We start from the raw sequence: 6,617 nt of genomic DNA on the forward strand, positions 1-6,617 counted from the left end.
GCAGCCTTCTCTCAGAGCCTTCTTTTTGTTTACACGATCATCACAGATATATGCCCAATATCCAAGACTATCACAGATATACATCAATTTTCTGAGATGTCATCATAGATGAACGCCTTATATTTGAGACTGTCACAAATATACACCTAATATCTGAGGTTGTCGCACCTATCCACTCAAAACCTGCAACTATTTCTATTTAGTCACACCCACCAGACAACATATAGGTTCCATAGCCCTGACGCTCTGATACCATGATAAAAATGGCAATGTTTGTATTAATAAAATGAAACCCACTAGTCAACTCTACGAAGGAGAGTCTGAACCAGGGGAGTCTAGCTCTGCAGAACACTCTACATTGTTCGTGCACATTACATATTAAATAGAAAACATAGTTTTAGGTAAGTTAGAACAACATCCTAAGAAATAGGAACTAATTCGTATCCTGAGGTTACGTGAACCAACTCTACCTATTCTAGGATATTCTCCATTATCTTCAATAGGTTGACCTGTGCATATTAGAGAGGGCATCATCACCATGACCTGTTCAACTTTCGAAGAGTCATCACTGCCATAACCATATCAATCTCAAATGACAAAACTAACTTAGTTTTGTGTATATAAGTAGATGATTGGGCATAGGAGGATGCATAGTCAGGATGCATCGAGTAGTTGTATGCAGTTGTAGTTGCTGCTTCGACATTTCATGGTTATATACAGATTCATATTCAGGTTTTCTTTCACGATTCATAGTCATATACAAATTCATATATGGTTTTTTGATTGAGCTGTGTTCTTTGTGTTTTTAGTTGTGCATGTTATTTGGTTTGATGTGTACTCTATTAAATTCTTCCATTGGTATCACATCTAGTGAGGTAAATCTACACATGATTTCGGTGTGTACTATGTCATTCAATTGGTATTGGAGCCACAATCCTTAGGGCTTCCTAGCATAGTGGTTGAGTTGTAAGAGCTCTGAGCATAACATTTCTCCTCCTATTTTTGCTGACAAATTCAATCTCTTCCTATTGACTATGCAATGTTTCATTTAGAAATAGTCATATTGAAAGTCATTTCTGGAGGCGAGTCACAAATTACAAAGTCTATTAACATAAATTTACAATCAAACTAAGCGCAAGGATCGATGATGGGATAGAGCATAGTGATTCAAGTTTTGGAAATAATGAGATCATTAACTTTTATTCTTTCAGCAAGAAACATATAAAGGAGAGGTTACCTTCCTAAAATCATGCTGCAAGTGATTACTTAATTTTTCATTCAATTCTGAAGAATCTCTATTGTGGTAGTCTCTCCAACCACCTCCCATCACTTTAGATTAATTGGAGGCAAATTATTCATTGTAGCATTGTCAGCATATGCATTTTGTATATGAGCACTCAAAAGTCTGGGTCAAATGCTATATTCGTTGTTGTCATAAGATAGAATCGTTGTGCATTGAAGTTGCCTATTTTGATTTGTTGAGTTATTTCCTTATGTTGTAATGTAGCTATCAATCCCCAGTCTGGGTTGAATATAGTTTCAATCTATAGATATCCCAGTCATGATTTTAACTGACTAGATTCATCTTTTTATTTTAAGGTGAACGCATGAAGTTTAGATGCGTGGAATTATAACATTTTTTATGATGCGATATCTATGTTACTGGTGTTTTTCTTAGATGTGATACACATTTTATTACTATGTTAAGAAAGTTGTGAGCATGTCAGTCTACAGCCATATCGAGAAGGAATCTATGACCATATCAAGAAGGCTTGTTGAGGCATATTGTTTGTCATGGTGAATTGAGACAAGGAAGAGCAAGGTTGATCTCAAGATGCTGTTTTGTGAAGAAAAACCCATTAGAGGAAAAGAAATTTTGAGTTTGTCTAGAAATGGAAGCAACAATGGGGTAAATAAAGTTAAACTTGCAGTGTTCAACCCATTTGTGAAGTACCCAGTATCAAAGTTTTGCCAGCTAGAGAGCGAAGGTGTATGTACCATTGTGTGTAACAAATTCCTTGTGGAGCATAGGTGTATGTACCATTGAGTTCAACAAATTCCCTCTAGAGCATTCAACATATTAGCTGTTAGCCAAGTGCGAATTTACTGTGGTCTTACTTATAAATTTAAATTTTTTAATTCTGAAGAAATAATTGGATAAAAATTTGGTGAACATTCAATGAGTAAAAGGCTAGTCATGCCGAAAATCCAAGAGGCTGAGAAAATCAAAGCATTAGTGAGAGTCCTTTGAGGTTGATTTGAAAGAGTTGGAAGTCCAAAGGAAAAAGAATGACTTAGCATTAAAATGGATAAAAGAATGGGTATATGGGAACATTCTTCCCCTCATTGCAAATGCAAAGACAACAAAGGAGGCTTGAGATATCATTGAAAGGAATTTTGGTGCAAGGGGGAGTAATCAAGTCGAAGATAGTAGTGTTGTTCATCTTGTTGTAGCAGTGATTGAAAATGAGAATGAAGATGGATCTTTAGCAATGAATTTACACAAAGATGAAGAGTTTGGTGAATCTCACTTAAAATTGGATCACATTGTTAATGGTGTGTTACCATCGCGAGCTGATTTTTGCATAGATAATGTTACCAATGGAGAAGAAACTAATTTAGTGGATCGAACAATTGAAATTTCTTATGTTAACTTTGATGAAGAAGAATTAACTAGTGATGAGTGGTTGCATATGATGCAACAAAAAATTCTTGTTGATACGTTTTTATTTCACGAGAGAAGCTAACTTGTGTGTGGAAACCAACTGGAAGAAAACATGTTTGTAGAAGAAGACGTAGGGAATCACAATTATGAGGCATCGACAGAGTAAAAGAAGGATGAAGAGAAGAAGGATCCAATTCTAGAGGATAAACATAACCAATATGGTTCTACAAATGTTTTTACATATAATATTAACATTGATTTTGTTCATGCACATGTTAAAAGCTACTTAGATGAAACAAAAAAATTTAAAGAAGAATTAGAGTTCCTTGAAGCATGTCTTGAAACAGCATGTATTGATGATGTTTGCATAGAAGTTGGAACAACGAATGTTGAGGATAGCATGGACAATATTGAAAATGAAAATGTGAATGAAATTTTCATCTATTGGAGTTGTGAAAACATAAAATTATATTATCAACTTATGCTGCACCAAATTGATAATTATAATATTGATGATGAAGAACAAACTACAGAAGATGGCATGTGGTAGTAGTCCACATACAAACAATTGTTTGAAGACATGGAGGACATCCATGGAAAGCGTGAAATGTTTTCTTATGCTTTTATGATAAACAAAGATTTAACAATAGATGAAATGCAACAACAAATGAAGAAATTGAAATTTGGAGCCTACAAAAAAAAATGTAGTTCAAATGATACAAGATCTTGAAGAGAAGGAAAAAGAAATCGGTCAAAAGAGTTGATGTGAATTTTTGAGTCATTTTAAGCCTAGTTCACACTTAGATGAGAAGGCATGTTTAAATTATGTTGAGTCATGGTTAAGTTTCCACTGTTAATTAAGGGGGAGTGAACCCCCTCACCCCCATGAGCTACCGATATTTGAAAGGGTTCCATCACCATGTCCTATTCAAATTTCAAAAATCCGTCACTACCATAACCATATCAACTTGAACTGACAAAGCCGACTTAGTTTTGTCTATAAAATTAGATGATAGGGAATAGGAGGATGCATAGTCTAGGCACACAGTTTGAGTAGTTGTATGTAGTTGTAGCTACTGCTTTGACATTTCATGGTTATATACAAATTCATATGTGGTTTTTTGGTTTTATTTGTGTTCTTTACATTTTTAGTTGCATGTGTTGTTTGCTTAAGTGTGTACTCTATTCAATCATTCATCATGGAAGGAAGAGGACCCAAGATGTTAGCTTTAAGTCTACAACTCCAACCAGAAAAAGGTGACACCACTTGAAAACATTTTGCTAAGGGTGGAGAAATAAATCTCATCTCTCTCCACTCTGGATAATGTGCTTGTCCCCTCATTAGTTGAGGCACAGTACTAGATGGGAGAAACAATTCTATCACACATGAACCATCATTTGTCATTGATATAGAGAAACTTCTCATGCAAAAATTACTGATATATTGTAGATCATGTATACCAATTAATTTATGATGTAGAAAATTGCTCATCTGCCATTAAAAACTTGGGAATAACTCATACATATATGGCTATAGTTAAGTATTTTCATTCAATTTTGATTTGAGATATGTCAAATAGACATAACTATCTTTACTCTACACTAAACTAAAGCTACCATTGAATAGAGGGGAGGTATTAGCATAATGGTCCTATTAATAATAATAATAACATTAACATAAATTGCCTTAATCCCTTAGAAACATTTCAACATAAATTGCATTAGAGTGGTTGACTCTAATATCTGGGGTAGAAGCTTTGGATAGAGTCAAATCAAAAGGAACTATATAATCTCATTGCTCATTATAAAACAAACTACAAGAGTAAATTGAGCTACCAATCTACTTTTACGTTATCAAGCCACTATCTCCAACCATGTTAAAAACCATCAAATCAATCATATATTCATAAATTTAGTAGCTTTCAGGTGAGGGTTTCACCTAGAGACTGTCTCTGGTAGAACGCTCTACATCATTTCAATACACACATGAATATATATAACTTAGACTCAAAAATGGAAGCTAGAACAACCTTCGAACGAATAGGTACTAAAACTTAATCAAAGGCATACACTCAACTAATGAACTGACTCCCTCCTAAAATATATTTCTCCATTATCTTCAACACTCTCCCTTAATGGAGAAAAGGTTCACTAGTACTCCTAACGTTTCCCTAACCAATTCAAACTTGGTTCTACCAAGAGGCTTACTTAAAATATCAACAACATTGTCACATGTATTACAATATTAAATATCAATTTCCTTTGACTCAACTTTCTCCCTGTCAAAATGAAACTGTGTATCTATGTGCTTTGTGTTTTTATGAAAGACTAGATTATTTGCAATTTTGATAGAGCTCTCATTCTCACATTTGATAATTGTTGCAACCTTTTTTTCTTCTCCAACATCATGGAGAAGTCTCCTCAACCAAGCTATTTCAAAAGTTGTTGCACACATCGCTCGATACTCATATTCTGCTGAAGAAAAGGATACAATGTTCTTATTTTTGTTTCTCCATGCAATGACCCTGGACCCAATGCTGAATGCATAACCTATTATGGATCGTCGGTCGTTTATATTGTTGGGCTAGACAGAGTCTCAAAATCCTGTCAATCTAACATCAAACAATCAATATAAATAATACCAAAGTCTAACGTTCCTTGAAGATAAGTTAATACACCTTTTGCTACGACCCAATGAATCTCAAGAGGCTTTGACATGAAGTGGATCAACACACTGATTGCATAAGCCAAATTCGACCCAGTTGTAGTCTAGTAGATTAGACTCGCAACAAGTTTTCTATACAATGTTGCAACTGACTCCTTAGAACCATCATGATTATGAAGTTTTGTATTCTCCTATAAATGCTTTGTTGCAACTTTACACTGATCCATTCTAAACTTTTTGAGTAAACTCCTAACATACTTACCTTGTGATAAAAAATTCTAGCCAAAATCCCTCCAGACTTCGAGACCCAAACAATAGTGTAGCTCTCAAAGGTCTTTCATCTCAAAAACCTGTGACATTTTCTCATTCATTTCTTTAATGAGTTCATCTGCATTTCCTGTAATGATAAGATCACCTACATATAAAGAAATCAAAACAATTCGCCCCAGTTTTTCAAACATGGTATATAAATTAGGGTCATTATTGCTCCTTTTATAACTATGTTATAGAAAAAATGAATCAATTTTGTCATACCATGACTTGGGTTCCTGTTTTATTCCATACAATGCTTTCTTCAATATACAGATTAAATGTTATTTCCCCTATTTAACAAACTCCTCAGGTTGCACTAAATACGCTTCTTGTTTTAATTCACCATTTAGAAACGCAGAATTCAGATCTAGCTGGTCTATTGTCCAATGATGTTTGGTATACAAAGAAATTAACATTTTGATTATGTTTAATCTAGCTACAGGGGTGAAGGTTTCCTCCGTATATACCTTCTTTTTGTGAATACCCCTTTGCAACCAACCTAGCTCTATATTTATCTATACTCCCATCTACTTTAAATTTAGGCTTGTATAACCATTTAAAAGCTATGGGTTTTTTTCATTAAGGTAATTCAACTAGATCCGAGGTTTTGTTTCTAAATATTTATTCATATTCCTCTTCCATAGTTTCCCTCCATTCACTATATTGAGTAGCTTCTTTATAACTAAAGGCTTCAACAACATTTAACATACTAGTTATAAAAGAATTATCCCTATATGTTGCTGGAAACTGAGTTTTCCTACCTTATCTCTTGAGTGATGGTGTGGTGTGAAATCTATTTTGATCTCCGCTATGCGGACTACTTTCAAACCTGGTTTTATCAACCACTTGTTGTTTCTCCTACTACTGTTGTTTCTCACTGACCCCCTTTTCATCACCTTATTCTAACAGTAAAGGCACATGCCATTATTCATCACTTCGAACAGGGTTCCCATCATCTACCTATTCATGGAATAC

Source organism: Pinus tabuliformis, chromosome 3_2 (genome assembly GCF_031772625.1).
Source record: "Pinus tabuliformis cultivar Carrire ecotype Pingquan chromosome 3_2, CPIR1, whole genome shotgun sequence".
Lineage (NCBI taxonomy): Eukaryota > Viridiplantae > Streptophyta > Pinopsida > Pinales > Pinaceae > Pinus > Pinus tabuliformis.